General features: G+C 48.9%; 1 protein-coding gene across 6 annotated transcripts in view; it reads right to left on the reverse strand.

Annotated features, from left to right (window-relative positions):
* Window positions 1-15,089, reverse strand: part of LOC147117099 (sickle tail protein-like) — a 702,547-nt gene that overhangs the window by 478,549 nt on the left and 208,909 nt on the right. Inside the window, exon 1 of one of the 6 annotated variants that reach the window (XM_085987761.1) lies at window positions 2,561-2,579. The exons of the other annotated variants lie outside the window; for them this stretch is intronic. The gene's annotated coding sequence lies outside the window, so the exon portion shown is untranslated. Of the gene's footprint in view, window positions 1-2,560; window positions 2,580-15,089 lie in introns of those variants that run through there. 6 annotated transcript variants of the gene reach the window in all.

Raw genomic sequence — 15,089 nt, forward strand, 5'->3', positions numbered from 1 at the left:
TTTAAAGAACAGGACAGAGCTTATATGCAGCATCTGCAATTAATATTTCAGCTACCCCTATCTAGTCTAGACAATCTGATTTATAGATTGCACACATTGTCCAAAATAGGTGACAACTATGGTTTTACTCTTCTTGGTCAGATCCTGGCATAACAGAAACCCAGAAAAAATTGATTTCTGTATGTTTTCCCAAAAGGAATGAAGTTTTCAAACACACATTTGATCATTATACTGAACATTGTGCTGAAGGTCTCGTTGTCCACTAGCCAAAGCCGGTAAACATTCTTTGAGGCAGAGTAAAAAGCTGTGCAAGCATGTCAGGTTTAAAAATGCCAGCTCGAGCTGGAGTGGAACACACTTCTCAATTCTTGAGCGAAAAAACCTTTATTGTTGCACTGCATTTATACTGGGGATTAAACTAATGTAATTTTAACGGACAATTTTACCAACTGGAAGAATTGATAAGCCTTCTGGATCTAAAGGAAGTGCTTGAAACATGAACTCAGCACTCAACTACACCTGCATCCTCTTCAAACACAAAACCTCCACTCTAGCAAGTCCCACATTTTTTTCAGGCCAACTATAATTTTGTCAAATCCTGTTGGTTAACATATTCTATGCAGAGGAATACAAAACTATTCATTAAGGTACCGGAAAGCTAAAAAAAAATTGAGTCGTCAGGAAGTACACCAACTGTGGCACTCCCGTCAGAACATCAGCTTCTAAATGTTGCTTCATTCAAAGCAAAACAATACTTCAGAGAAGTGACCATATTTCCACTCCTTGCAAAGTCAAACACTGAACATAAAAAAACCAGATGTACTGCTCACTGCAGGTAGCTGAAAAGGTTTGTAACAACCTTGTCAACCCCCTTTGCCTTCTGGTATTGTTAAGATTCCATTAAAAGTTAAATATTAGCACAGTTGAACAATTTGTAATAATCAAAGCTAAGAATCTTAATGTGCTCAAAGAAGCATGCAAATCAAAAATATTTCTGTCAACTAGCCGACAATATGCACAATGGCACATTCACATCAATTTCATTCGCGTTTACTGGAGCCAGCTTTGAGTTCCTGCTGCCCAGACCTGACCTAATGTTTTAAAAGTTAATTGTAAATTCCATGCATGTAATAAATATGCTGGGAATTTGTCCTTAATGTGAGTGACTCCTTCCTTTCCCCCTTTGACATACTCAGAGCTCCTCCCCCACCCCCAACACACACACACGCTGCACAGTTCCCTGCTTTACATCCTCACAGACAGAACATTCTACTCTATTACCTCAAGAGACTTAACGCTCATTAGGCACCGCATTCCAAGGATTTCCCTTGTCAGTAAAGGAAAAGGAATGTGCTGGAGCCATAGGTATTTCCAGAAAAAAACATTCACTATTAGAGCCCAGCAGCTCGTTTATATTTCTATTCCTCACAGTACTGAGTTGTGATACAAAAGACTGCAGAACAAAAAGGATTCCCACTGAGCATTAGAGCATAATTTAATGTGTTACATCCTTTATCGATACTTAGAATGGAAGGATGCACTCAGAATGTCACATTCCAGTTTATTGTTCTATCAGATTCAAAGATCTGCAAGAGCGTAGTATTCCACAAATTAGTTTAAGTACAGAATCCTTTACGTATATGCTCTTAGATTTCCCAGAACAGCAGCTTAGGAAGATACATCTATCTTCTCAGCCTTGTATCGGTAATGCAACTGGATTACTTACTCATCATTTCTGCAGAATTTGCTTTATGCCTCAATTTGCAGTCAAGCTCCAGTGTCGCTGCAGGATCACAAGCAGTTTTTATGCTGTTGCTGCGAAAGTCACATGAAATTGCCGGAAAAAGCAAGTTTCAGGGAGGTGAATTCCTACCTCACACAACACTGCTGTTCTGTCATTAACTGGCAACGGAGTCTTCGCTGTCTGCATTTTAAAACTTCATTACGAGGGCTTTTAAACCACATGAATCCGATCTGAGCACTAACTTTAGTCACATTTACTCTTCTGAGTTCACACCAGAGCTACAATTAACATAGCACAGCCGAAAATAATTACTTACTGAATGTAATTATAGGTTAAAGCCAAAATGGTCAAGACACTGCTAATCATAAATGGCAAACAGCTATGTTGATGAGGCAAATCTTCTACTAAGTTAAAGGGTAAAGAATAAGTATCCCCTACGTTTCACTTTCACAGGCTGCTTTAGTTACCCATTCCACATAAAAGATGCCAGTAGTTCTGGAAATGTTGCTGGCAAAAGTAATACCAGGCTGCTCTGCCAAAAGCTTGGACAAATGAAACAGGAAGTAAGACAATTTTTTTGGTTATCTTGTGTTTATGGTGATGCAGGCTGCAGAAGAGATGCTGTCTCATTTAAAAGTCTGAGTAAATCCAGATGATGTGCATAACTGTGAGCCACTTCCTTTGTGATCATTGCAGGGAAAATAAATACAAGCTCCCTGTTCAATCATTGTATCAATATTTCAATACGACAAAAAATACAAGTTTTATTCAGCTCATTAGCAAAGATTAAAAATGCTAAATAGAATAATTACATACCTATATTCCCGTAGTAGCTTAAAAATTCAGTACACAAGTCCACAAACAGTTGATTGCATTTTACTTCCACAGTAATCTGGAAATGTTCCCCAAACCACACAAAATCTCTCTGCACTTAATACTTCTTTTAGTCTGAAGCTGCTTTTACACTCAGCGTTGTCAAGCAACCTGCTAAAACAAACTCTTCAGTGAACAAGGTTGGCGTGCCCCTTTGAAAAAACTTCTGTTCCTGACGAGATGCATCCTTGCCCACATGATGTTATTGCACAGCACCATAGAGAACTTTTGAGGGAACAGAAAATGTCCTTGTGAACTCAGGTTAGAAGGAAAGCATATGGAGGATTTCCTGCAGTGCTCTCCCATGGAGGCACAAATTGGAAGGGGTGGAATCTGTGTGCTAAGTTCCTATGTCCACTGGTTGTAAACAACTCAAAAGAGGAGGACTAGCTCCAGTTGAATAGGCTCATTACTGCTCTGCAATCTACTGGCCCCATCCACCATGAAACAATTGCTGATCAAAGATTTACTCTTGAAACTACAAATCTGACAGGAAGCAGGTTGACAGCACCTATTGTTACCATGGCTTTGAGGTTGAAGTTTGAAACTCTATTTGAATCAGACCCTAGTGGGTTAGTAGTTAAAGAGGCACCATGCGAGCCACGGGGGAGCAATTCAGGAGGGCAGCCACACGTTATTTTTGTCACGTTGGTGTTTGAGACACAGCAATGCAGTTCTGCTAGATTTGAGTCTCTATGTTGCAGCGTTTGGAAAACACAGAAACATGTTTACACTTTTATATAAAAACAATGGTTGTTTAAATCTGAAGCAAAGCTAAGATCTTATTGTAATCTTTTTAATCATCAGAGACCAAGGGCTGTTCCTGCAATGTTTTCCATCCATTACTGATGTCACAAGCAATTTAGTAAAGTTGTTCATGCAGATCTGTACTGTGCCCTGTAGTTCACACAAATATAACCCTGTGAACCTACTCGACATATATTTAGCAAACAAAAAGTAAGTTACTATTTTGGTATATTGCCAGGAAAATCATAACAGTTCCCCATTATCAATTACTTTAGAAGCTTGAGCAAATGTTCCATTCTGAGTCCTTAAGATCAGTGTTACCACAAACCAGAATGGTGAGGAGGCCACAAAGTAAAGCATTAAATTTAATTTCAGAACAAACCAATATTAAATAAGTACCAATGAATGACACTCTTTACAAACAGAACAAGTTTCAGGGTTAGATGAAGAGGGGTGGGAAGAGGCTCGTATGGAGCATGAACGGCGGCATAAACCAGTTGGGCCGATGGCCGGTTTCTGTGCTGTCGACTCGATGTAGCTCTTTTCAAAAGAAAAAGGATTGTCTGAAGACTATTATTTGACCATCTTTACAATATCATGCTTAAGATGACGGAGTAGGCATACATGAAAGCAAAAAAGTAGTACTCGGGGACATCCAAATGTTAGTGTACATGTGGTACAGGTGCCATGGAAAACTGGAAAATAGTATTAACATGAAATTCTAGATAATACTGTTAAATCCGTGTATCTTGATGTATGGTGTCCTTCAATAAATAGACAGAGACTGCAGATAACAAACAACAGGTGTTTACTGGAGGAGGGTTACTCTAAAACTAACAGTACAGATCCCTACTCAGGGTTTATATACAGGTGTGGTCACTGCCGGTACTACAGTATACAGGAGCTGTAAAAAGTAGTTCTCCCCTTAAAGGTACATACACTACAATTCCTCCCCTTTTAGATTAACAGTACCATAACATTCATTTAACAATTAACACTTTTAACATGCAACATTAACTGAAAATAGTCCATTTATAAATTCAGTCTTTGGGGCGGCTTCCTGATCCTTTCTGGATAGCGCCTTTCCTGAATGTCTTGCTCTTGGTGCAGAGGCGATTCTGGCCCCCTGTCGTCGGTTGGTTCATCAGCTTCCGATGCTACTGTTTCTGGGGTAGATGCTACCTGTATGTCGGGTTGATCACCAGGTACGCGAGACCTGGGGTTGACTCGTTCCTGTGACTCTAGGATCTGGTCGACATGGCGTCTCACAATGTTCTCCCCAACATCCACTGTGTACATTAGTGGCCCCTGCCGTGTGCATATCGTTCCTGGTTGCCATTTCTCTGTTCGGTAGTCGAGGGCCAAGACTGGTTGCCCTACATTGAAGCTCCTTGTCGGCTTCTCATTGATGTGCTGGAATTGCTTATTCTCAACATCTCTTCGTACATTTGGTCTGAGCAAATCCAGACGAGATCTCAACCTTCGGTTAAAGAACATCATGGCCGGGGTCTGGTTGGTGACTGCATGTGTCGCATTTCTGGAGGCGAACAGGAAATTGTCCACCTTATGCTGCAGTGGAATGTCGTCATCGCACATGGCCCTTACTGCTTTTTTAAAGGTTTGTACGAACCTCTCAGCCAATCCATTTGTGGCTGGATGATACGGGGCGGATGTGTAATGCCTTACCCCATTCCTTCTCATAAATTTCCGAAACTCTTCGGACACAAACTGTGGTCCGTTATCAGAGCAAATCTGCTCTGGCAAGCCGTTCCTGGCAAATATGGTCCGTAGGACTGCAATAGTTTTCTCTGTGGTGGTGGAGGACATTTTGATCACCTCAGGCCGTTTCGAGTGCGCATCCACGGCTATTAAAAACATTGGCCTAGAAATTCAGTTGGGCGCGCCAGCCGTTAGCGCCTTAGGGGGAGTAGATCTCGAGCGCTAGGCGCTTATCGCCCGGGCGCAGCGCGATCTGCGCCTCTCCCCAACTTCAGGACACATTTAGCGCCGGCGCAAAGTCTTAGCGCGCGCCCTGCTGCGCGCGCAGATCATGACGTCATATAATAGTGCAACGCCCTTTGTGCGCCCCAAACCGGAACTTCACTCGCGCCAGCCCATTGTGCGCCGGGCGTCCCGAGCGACTGTGAAGTGGAACGGTACACAGGCCAGCCGGGCCGGGGGGAGCGCTAATTAAAGGGCACTTACCCAGCAGTATAAAGGCCAGCCATTTTGCAGCATTCACTCTTGTGCAACGGTTTTTTGGACAGAGACCAAGGAGGAGAGTTTACTGGTTTGGACCAACACTTGGACAGGTATTTTTGGCTCAGGCCAGAGCTTACCAATTATCTTAGCCTTCATTCAGAGCTCAGTGTTTGCCAGCATATAATGGGGGCTGCATTGGGTGGCAATGCTGAATTTCAGCCTTATGCCAGAAGGGCTTACAGACGCCGTGAGAGAGTGGCAGCCCTGGCTAGACGCAGAGGGGGCAACAGGCGTCGCCAACTGAGGCCTTACCCACGCAGGGTATACCGCCAGCAGACCTCCTATCTGACCATGTCTGCCGCGATGTGTGTTAGGAGGCTGCGATTCCGAAGGGAGGTGGTTACAGACATCTGCCGGCTGCTTCAGATAGATCTGCAGCCACAGCTGATGCGCAGGACATCTCTGTCGGTGGCAGTGAAGGTGACGGTGGCTCTCAGCTTCTATGCCTCCGGCTCCTTCCAATCCGCTTCTGGGGACATCGCTAACATCTCCCAGTTCGCCGTGCATTGCTGCATCCGCCAGGTGACCGAAGCCCTTTTCAGAAGGAGACATCAATTCATCTCCTTCCCCATGACCCTGGACAAGCAGCAGCAGCGTGCAGTGGGGTTTGCAAGAATAGCGGGCTTCCCCATGGTGCAGGGCGCCATTGACTGCACGCATGTGGCTTTGCGGGCACCTCTTGAGCATGCCGAGGATTACCGCAGCCGGAAGGGCTACCATTCCCTCAATGTACAGCTGGTGTGTGACCACAGGCAGCGCATCCTAGCTGTCAATGCCCGCTTTCCAGGCAGCAGCCACGATGCCTTTATCCTGCGACAGACAACTGTGGCTGACATGTTCCAGGCACAGCCTCCCCCAAGAGGATGGCTTCTCGGGGACAAAGGCTATCCTTTGTGTACCTGGCTCATGACCCCGCTCCGCGCGCCCACGACCCCTGCTGAAGAGGCATAAAACGAGAGCCATCAAGCGACGAGGAACCTCATAGAACAAACAATCGGCGTGCTCAAGCAACGGTTCCGCTGTCTCGACCGCTCCGGGGGAGCCCTCCAGTATTCGCAGGATCGAGTCTCCCAATTCGTCGTCGTTTGCTGCATGCTGCACAACCTGGCTATCCGCAGGACTCGGGCACTGCCACCTCACTGGACCACCACCTCAGGAGGAGGAGCAGGAGGAGCATGAGGACGACGAGGACGAGGAGTACCAGCCCAGGAGGGACGTACAAGGTCCAAGGGCCGCCCGTCGTTGGCTTATTGAACGTCACTTCTGGGCCCCCTGTCAGGGAATGGCTTGTGCCAATGATAGAACATGATTGCAGCCGCTCCGCAAGCCCTCAGCCGGTTAAGGCAACAAACACTTCAAAGATCAAACATGGACAATGTGAATAAATAAAATGCTTTATTGTACAAACTCTGGGCCCTTCCCACATGAAAACCAAAAACAGAGGAAACCCCCAAAAAACACTCAAACACATTACTCGCTCCCACAACCTGGGGAGGATTAACAAAATAGGGCAACTAAAATGGCCGCCATTCTCGGCCTTCGTCCAAAACAAACATCACATCATCGGCCTTCAAAAAACAAACATCCAATTCTCGGCCTCAAGAAACAAACACAAATGGCCACACATTCGACTATTTGGCCCGCTAGGGCGATGCCTTGGCCATCTTTGGGTGGCCCCTGCCCGCCCTGCTGCTCCGCCTCAAAGTAAGGCCAATGGCTGCTGCAAGGCTGGGGGCAGGCTCCTGAGGGGCACATGTCGTGATGGCAGATGCCCTTGGGGGTCGGCCTAGTCGAGGTCTGGGCGTCAAGCGGCCGGCTGTTGATTGCTGCAGCTGTGGCTGGCCAGCATCAGTCGCTGCAGCAGCTCCTGGCAGCTCCACTGGGGGAGTGGCAGTGGCGGCTGGAGGAATGGCGGCAAGCTGGCGGATGGCAGGCGCTCGCTGGTCGCCTGAGACACTGGCACTCGCCCGGGCCAGCACTGCAGCATGCGCACCAATCTGCCGAGGGACAGACCGATGTGCTGCTGCAGCGCGCCGGGTGCCCTGGCGATGCCTGGCTGACACAGCGAGTGTGGCAGCAGTGAGTGCCCGTGTTGACCTGTTCACTGACCGCAGCAGAGCAGCCAGTGACTGGACGGCACCACTAATCACCTGGCCAGTCGCTGAAAGATCTGCCCGGTATTCCGCCCGACTGGTGGCCTCTACGGACCCGAACTCGGCCACACTCCGAGAGAGGGAATCAATGGACTCAGGCAACCGTGCCACTGCCGCCATGAGCTCCGTGTGCCGGTGCTCCGAGTCCGCGGACAAGTCTTCGAGGCGTTCCATCTCCTCGGCGAAGAGCATCTCCTGACTGGAGGCCGGACTCTCCCTCTGGGGAGAAGGCCGCCGAGCTGGCCGACCCTTCCTGCGTTGCTGGAGGCCGCTGGGCCCAGCAATTGGACTCCCCTCTGATGTATCCCCACTCTGGGGAGAAGGCCGCCGAGCTTCCACCCCCCTCCCGCCTTTCTGCAGCACGCAGGTCCCAGGAGCTCCCCTCCCCTTCGACACTTCCACCACGCTGCCCTCCAGGGAAGACGTGTCCCCTACATTGGCCTGGGTGGCCGCGGCTGAGGGTTCCCCTGATGGGCCGCCTTCCTCTTGCTCCTCCTCCTGCTCCTCCTCGGAGGGTCTGTCACTGGCAAGTTGAGGGACCTCCTCTTGACCATCTGAAAGCAGGAAGGCACAAGAGTAGCTTTAGAGTGAGGAGAGGGCGTCAGTGCGGGATGCATGAGTGGTGGCATTCAGCGCATTGGTCGGACAGTGGCAAAGGATGTAGATCTGATGCGCAACTGGGACGAGAGAGGTGCAAAAGGTGATGTCCTTACCATTGCTTCCCAGAACAGGGTCGGCATCTCCACATGCAACGGGCCCAATCACCCGGCGACCCATGAGGCGCTCCACGCGATGTTGCAGGTCGGTGAGTGGCTGGATATGGGGTCGTCCTTCCCCCGGTCGCAGTCCGGCTCTTGCGATTATTCGCCAGCTTGGCCTGCAAGAGAAAGGACGGCCTCTAAGTACAGTGTGTCGCCGTGATCTTGTGTGCACTGCCTCCCATGGTGGAATAGCCTGGCCAGTGTGTTCAGTGCAGAATGTGCAATTGATGCTCATGCCTGTGCCAGAGCTGCTGGATGAAGGCTGACCATTAGAGCTTTCAGGTCCCTTTGCCCATAATGTGAGGTGCACATGCAAGGATGAGGAGGTCACTGGAAAGGGTACTCACCCTGACAATGCGTGAGGTCATTTAACTTTTTGCGGCATTGGGCACCGGTCCTGGGGTCGTCACTGTTGGCTGACAGCTTGCTGGCGACATGCCTCCAGGCTCTCCTGTAGACGCGGACCGTCGCCTTCTTGCCATTGTCCGGGTACAAAACATGGCGCCTCTTCTCCACAGCAGCAAGCAGCACACTCAGATCACGCTCTGAGAAGCGCTGCGCACGTTCACGGGCCTTCTCCGTGTCTTCAGGCGCTATTTGGGTCCAGCAGCAGTGTTCAGGCCGAGCTGGAGGGCTCCACTATCCAGGGCGTGGCAGCAGACACAGTCGACCCTTCCCCCTTAAGAGCTGGCCGGCGCCAGGGTGTCTGCGGTCAGTCACGAGATGGCCGCACCTGCGCTGCGCCCGGCCTTGGCGCTATCGATCACCACCTCCGGCTTAGCGCCCAAAGAGAGGCGTCCAACAGCAGTTTTAGCGCTCGCCCGAACTAGTAGGGCGAAGCTAATGAATATCGGAGAAGTGACCTAGATTTGGCGGCGGCCGCAAACTTTAGCGGACGCCCCACTTTAGCGCCCCAAAAGTGGAGTCAATGAATTTCTAGGCCATTGAGTCCATGAATGGAACAGCAAAATCAATATGCACCCGTTGCCATGGAGATGAGGGCCACTCCCATGGGTGTAGAGGGGCATGTGGTGGTGCATTTTGGACCTTCTGGCCTCCTGAGCAGCTCTTTGTCAGGTCCTCGATTTGCTGATCGATCCCCGGCCACCACACATAAGCCCTAGCAAGGCTTTTCATTTTCACCCCTCTCAGATGGCCTTCGTGAAGCTCATTGAGCACTCTCTCCCTTAACTTGGGTGGAATTACCACTCGGGATCCACACATCAAGGTCCCCTGGCATACTGACAGCTGTTCTCTTCTGGATGAGAATGCTGGCAACAATGAGTCGCCATGCGTTGGCCATCCCTTCACCGTCAAGTCATATACCCGAGACAGTGTCGGGTCATTTCGGGTCTCCTTCTCGATATCAGCGTTAGTTACTGGCAAGCGTTCAATCATAGTCGAATAAAATATTTCGACAGGGTCCACTGCTGGTGCTTCCTCTGCAGTAGACAGTGGCAGGCGTGATAGCCCATCAGCGTTTCCATGCTGTTTCATGCCCTTATACTCGATTTCATATTGGTTCGCCCCTAGAAAAAGAGACCATCTTTGTAGCCGTTGCGCAGTCATCACCGCAACGCCCTTCGCAAGGTGAACTTCTGCCCGTGCAGATAGTGGTTGAACTTTTTCACTCCCCACACTAGGCTGAGGGCCTCCCTGTCAATCTGGGCGTAGTTACGCTCGGCTGAGGTTAGTGACCGAGACGCAAAGGCTACTGGCCTCTCTGAGCCATCCGGGAATTTGTGCGACAGCACCGCTCCAATGCCATAGGGTGATGCATCACATGCCAACCGAATTGGTAGTGCTGGGTTGAAATGAGCCAACGCCTCTTTGATGTGATCAATTCTTTGCACTTCTGGAAAGCTTGTTTACATTCGTCATTCCACTTCCATGGTACCCCCGTTTGCAGTAGGGTGTTCAGTGGGTGTAGTACTGTAGACAAATTTGGCAAGAACTTATGGTAGTAGTTCACCAACTCGAGGAACGACCTCAGTTGTGACACATTTTCCGGTGCTGGAGCCTTGACTACTGCCTCAATCTTTTCAGGGGACTTATGAAACCCCTCTTCATCAATAATGTGGCCACAATACGAGATATGCTTCTGGAAAAACTCGCATTTGTGGCGATTAGCTCGGAGCCCATAATCCTTCAATCTAGTGAGCACCTGCTCCAGGTTGACGAGGTGATCACTGTCATTTTCGCCCGTGACCAGCATGTCGTCCAAATAACACTGGGTCCCTGGAATCCCTTGCAGGACTTGATCCATTGCCCTTTGCCAAATAGCCGGAGCTGATGCTACCCTGAACACCAGCCGGTTGTATTGGTAGAGACCTTTATGAGTGTTGATCGTGAGGTACTGTTTCGAGGCTTCTTCTACCTCCATTTGCAGGTACGCCTGGGCCAGATCAATCTTAGTGAAGCGTTTCCCTCCAGATAGCGAGGCGAAAATATCTTCAATCCGCGGAAGCGGATATTGTACAGTGTGAAGGATTGGGTTCACTGTCACCTTAAAGTCCCCACAGATGCGAACCTTCTTTGGTTCCCCAGGCGTATTACTCAACGACCTCTTTATTACAAGAATGATGGGTGTAGCCCACTCGCTCCAGTCCACTTTGGACAGTACTCCTGAATGTTCCAAACCTTCCAGCTCTGCTTCGGCGGCTGGGCGGATTGCATAAGGTACCGGTCTGGCCTTAAAAAACTTTGGGCTTGCATTTTCCTCTATTTTGATCGTCGCTGCTATGCCTTTTAGTGTTCCGAGTCCCTCCTAGAACACTTCTTGTGCGTCAGTTAGCATTTTTGACAGTCGTCCAGGTGTGATGTCATCATCCTTTTTGGCTTCTACAGTCAGTGCTTGTATGGAATGCCAATCTAGCTGTATCTTCCGGATCCATTCACGCCCTAGTAGTGGTGGTCCTCCATCTGGCAATACATATAGGTCCATTTTTGGTGTTTCCTTGCCGTTACATATAACATTCACCCTTATTTTTCCTTTGGGGTAGACTTTTTTGCCCCGTGTACGTCTTCAAGACAATCTCTATATCTCTCAAGGGTATATGTGAGAATAGCCGCTTGTAGTCCCTTCGGGTTATGACCGTTAGGGCTGATCCTGTGTCCAATTCCATTTTCACTTGGACTCCGGCTATCTTGAGCGTGACCCAGATAGTTTGGTGATCCTCCGTTTTGATCACATTATGTAGTTTCAGACAACCCAGCTCCTTGCTTCCGGAGTCTGTGTCACTCTTCAGTTCGTCTGAACTACTCTCCATCACCTTATGTACCTTCTTGTACTTCTCCTGTGGGGATTTCTTGCTGCTGGTTTTCTTTTCCGACCTGCAGACTCTTGCTATGTGTCCTACTTTTCCACACTGCCTGCACACTTGGTCCTTGAACCAGCAATCCTTATGGTCGTGTGTTGTTCTGCCGCAGCGATAGCACTTCACTGTTCCGTATGACATTTCATTTGTGCCATATTCTTGCGGTCTCCGTTGTATCTCTGCCGCGCCCCGTGCTGCTGCTTCGTGTGATACTGCCATGCTGAAAGCCTTGTCCAGCGTAAGATCCTTTTCTGATAGAAGCCGTTTCTGGGTTCCTTCACTTTGAAGCCCACACACAAACTTGTCCCTTAACGTATCTGCTAGTCCCGTTCCAAACTGGCAGTGATTCGATAGCTTGCGCAGTTCCGTTAAAAACTCAGCATTACTTTCATCTTTATGCTGGTTCCTTTTGTGAAACTTAAATCTTTCCGCTATCAGCAGCGGTGTGGGGTCTAAGTGGTCCTGTAGTATTGAAACTATGTTTTCAAAATCCTTTTCCGCTGGCTTCTCTGGGGTTACTAGGTTTCGCAGCAAGCCATACGTTTTTGCACCCATTGAATTCAACAATACCAGCGCTTTCCTGTCATCTGGCACTTCATTCGCCTTGCAGTACACTTCTATGCGTTCGACATATGTCGTCCAATCTTCGACTTCACCGTCGAACGCTGTGACACTGCCACTCTTCGACATCCCTGGGTGTGGTTAGACTGGCTCAAAATGGCGTCTCCCGCGCTCTCCCTTCTTCTCCGCTGCGGCTCAAACAAAATGGCGTCTCCCGCGCTCTCCCTTCTTCTCCGCTGCGGCTAAAAAAAAAATGGCGTCTCCCGCGCTCTCCCTTCTTCTCCGCTGCGTCTCAGATGGCGTCTCCCGCGCTTCCCTTTCTTCTCCGCGGACGCTGCTCGGCCCTTGAACACTGACTGCGCTCTGCGCGTTTTCCTGCGCGCCTCTCTCGTTGACGCCACTCGGTTCTGAACCCCGGCTGCGCCCTGTGCGCTTTACCCTCTCTCTTACCCAGTCGACGCTGCTCGGCCTTTATCTGTGCCGTCGGTCGGCTCCAGCCGCCGCTGTCCGGGAAGGGTCTGCGCCGTACCTGCTGCCAGCCCGTTGTGCTGGATCGTCGTGACTGGAGAACCAAGCCCAGCTCTCAACAGCCGCCTCTGCGATGCTCAAGTCTTCTCTGGATGGTCGACGCCCGTATTTCTGGACTCGGCCTTCTTCTTTCACTGTTCTCCAGGAGCGACTCCCTGGGAGGTGATGCAGAGTTGCAGGTAGGTTTGAATCCACTCGTCGCCACTGTTAAATCCGTGTATCTTGATGTATGGTGTCCTTCAATAAATAGACAGAGACTGCAGATAACAAACAACAGGTGTTTACTGGATGAGGGTTACTCTAAAACTAACAGTACAGATCCCTACTCAGGGTTTATATACAGGTGTGATCACTGCCGGTACTATTGTGTACAGGAGCTGTAAAAAGTAGTTCTCCCCTTAAAAGGTACATACACTACAAATACTGCATTGGTCTTGAATGTTAAAAAAGAGGTGCATTTTCCCATATTGGGAGTTCAGGCACTCATTAGCTGACAAGATTTTATATTGCAGGAGCACAGAACTGGGAGATATCTCTGCAGAGAGCTGGGAGTATCTGCTAAACAGAGTGGCAATGGCAATTTGGAGAGAGAGGAATTGGGGGCAGAGGGGAAAGGAGGTGCTAGGTAACTTAAACCAAGGGGCAACGATAAATAATCAGAGAGCATCGTGGGAGGCTCAAGGAGCATAAATACACACACGCGTGGCGAGAGCATCGCAAAACAAAAGAAAAATTGAAGAAGTGACGTCACAACCAGTGCGGTGGATGGAACCCGAGGAATTAGAGATAAGTATTTGATGGTTGCTGTTGTTAGTTTATTGGTTAGTGTTTTAGTGTTAGTTAAACAGCTAAATAGCCTTAAAGCTAATCAAACAATTGTAAATAGCTGTTAGCCAACTTGGCAGGACAGCTGGGGCCCATCGCATGCACATCCTGTGCCATGTGGGAACTCCAGAGGGGGACGGGGGGGAGAGAGTGAGAGAGCGAGGGAGGGACATTGGAGAAAGCATACTAAGGCGCCATGCTGACCAGATCATAGAATCATCCGAAAAGGGACAACCTACACCACAACTCTATACGCCTAATGATGAAGCAGAGATACCCATAGTATCTACCTCCGATCCGGTGATACTGGAACCAGATGAACCCGACACTGGCATTCAAGCCGAATCGACCTTGCCAAAAGAACCTACAACACCACCGAAAACGACTACACCACCGAGGCGTTATCCGGACCGAGTCAGGAAGCCTCCAGAGAGACTGACTTATAATTGATTAACTGCAGCAAATGTGTAGATTATTTACACTGAGTTCAATGAGCGTGACGCAAAAGCTATCGGCCGCTCCGAGCCATCAGGGAATCTATGCGATAATACCGCTCCTACGCTGTAAGGGGATGCATCGCACGCCAGTCTGATTGGCAGTGATGGGTTGTAATGAGCCAATACTTCCTTGGACGTGATCAAGCCTTTGCATTTATGGAAGGCACGTTTACAGTCTTCGCTCCATTTCCAAATTCTCCAGCTCTGCCTCGACTGCTGGACGAATTGCGTATGGCACCGGCCTTGCCTTAAAAAACTTGGGAATTGCCGCATCTTCCACTTTTATTGAGGCGGTGACGCCTTTCAAGGTTCCTAGTTCCTGTTGAAACACTTCTTTGGCGTTGGCCAAGATGTCTTTTAATCGTTCAGGTATGACGTCATCATCATTTTTTTTCTTACTGGTCACCGTCAGTGCCTGAATGGAGTGCCAGTCTAAATGTACCTTCCTGATCCATTCACGTCCCAACAGCGGTGGACCACCATCTTGCAGAACGTATAAATACAGCTTCTGTATTTCCTTGCCGTTGTATACAACAGGCACCCTTATTTTCCCTCTGGGGTATACTTTCTGCCCCGTATATGTCTTCAAGATAATGGATGCGTCTTTCAAAGGTATATGCGGAAATAGCCGCTCGTAATCCCGTCGACTTATGACGGTCAGAGCTGATCCTGTATCTAGCTCCATTTTAACTGGGGACCCCGCTATCGTGAGGGTAACCCAAATGGTCTGGTAATCTTCTTTGGCAATTACATTATGTAATTTGAGACAGCTTAGTCTCTTGTTTCCGGAGTCGCTATCGCTCTTCTGGTCTTCGGAGCTA

Source organism: Somniosus microcephalus, chromosome 5, assembly GCF_052327205.1.
Source record: "Somniosus microcephalus isolate GS21.2 chromosome 5, FLI_Smic_1.0, whole genome shotgun sequence".
In the NCBI taxonomy this organism is placed as follows: Eukaryota; Metazoa; Chordata; class Chondrichthyes; order Squaliformes; family Somniosidae; genus Somniosus; species Somniosus microcephalus.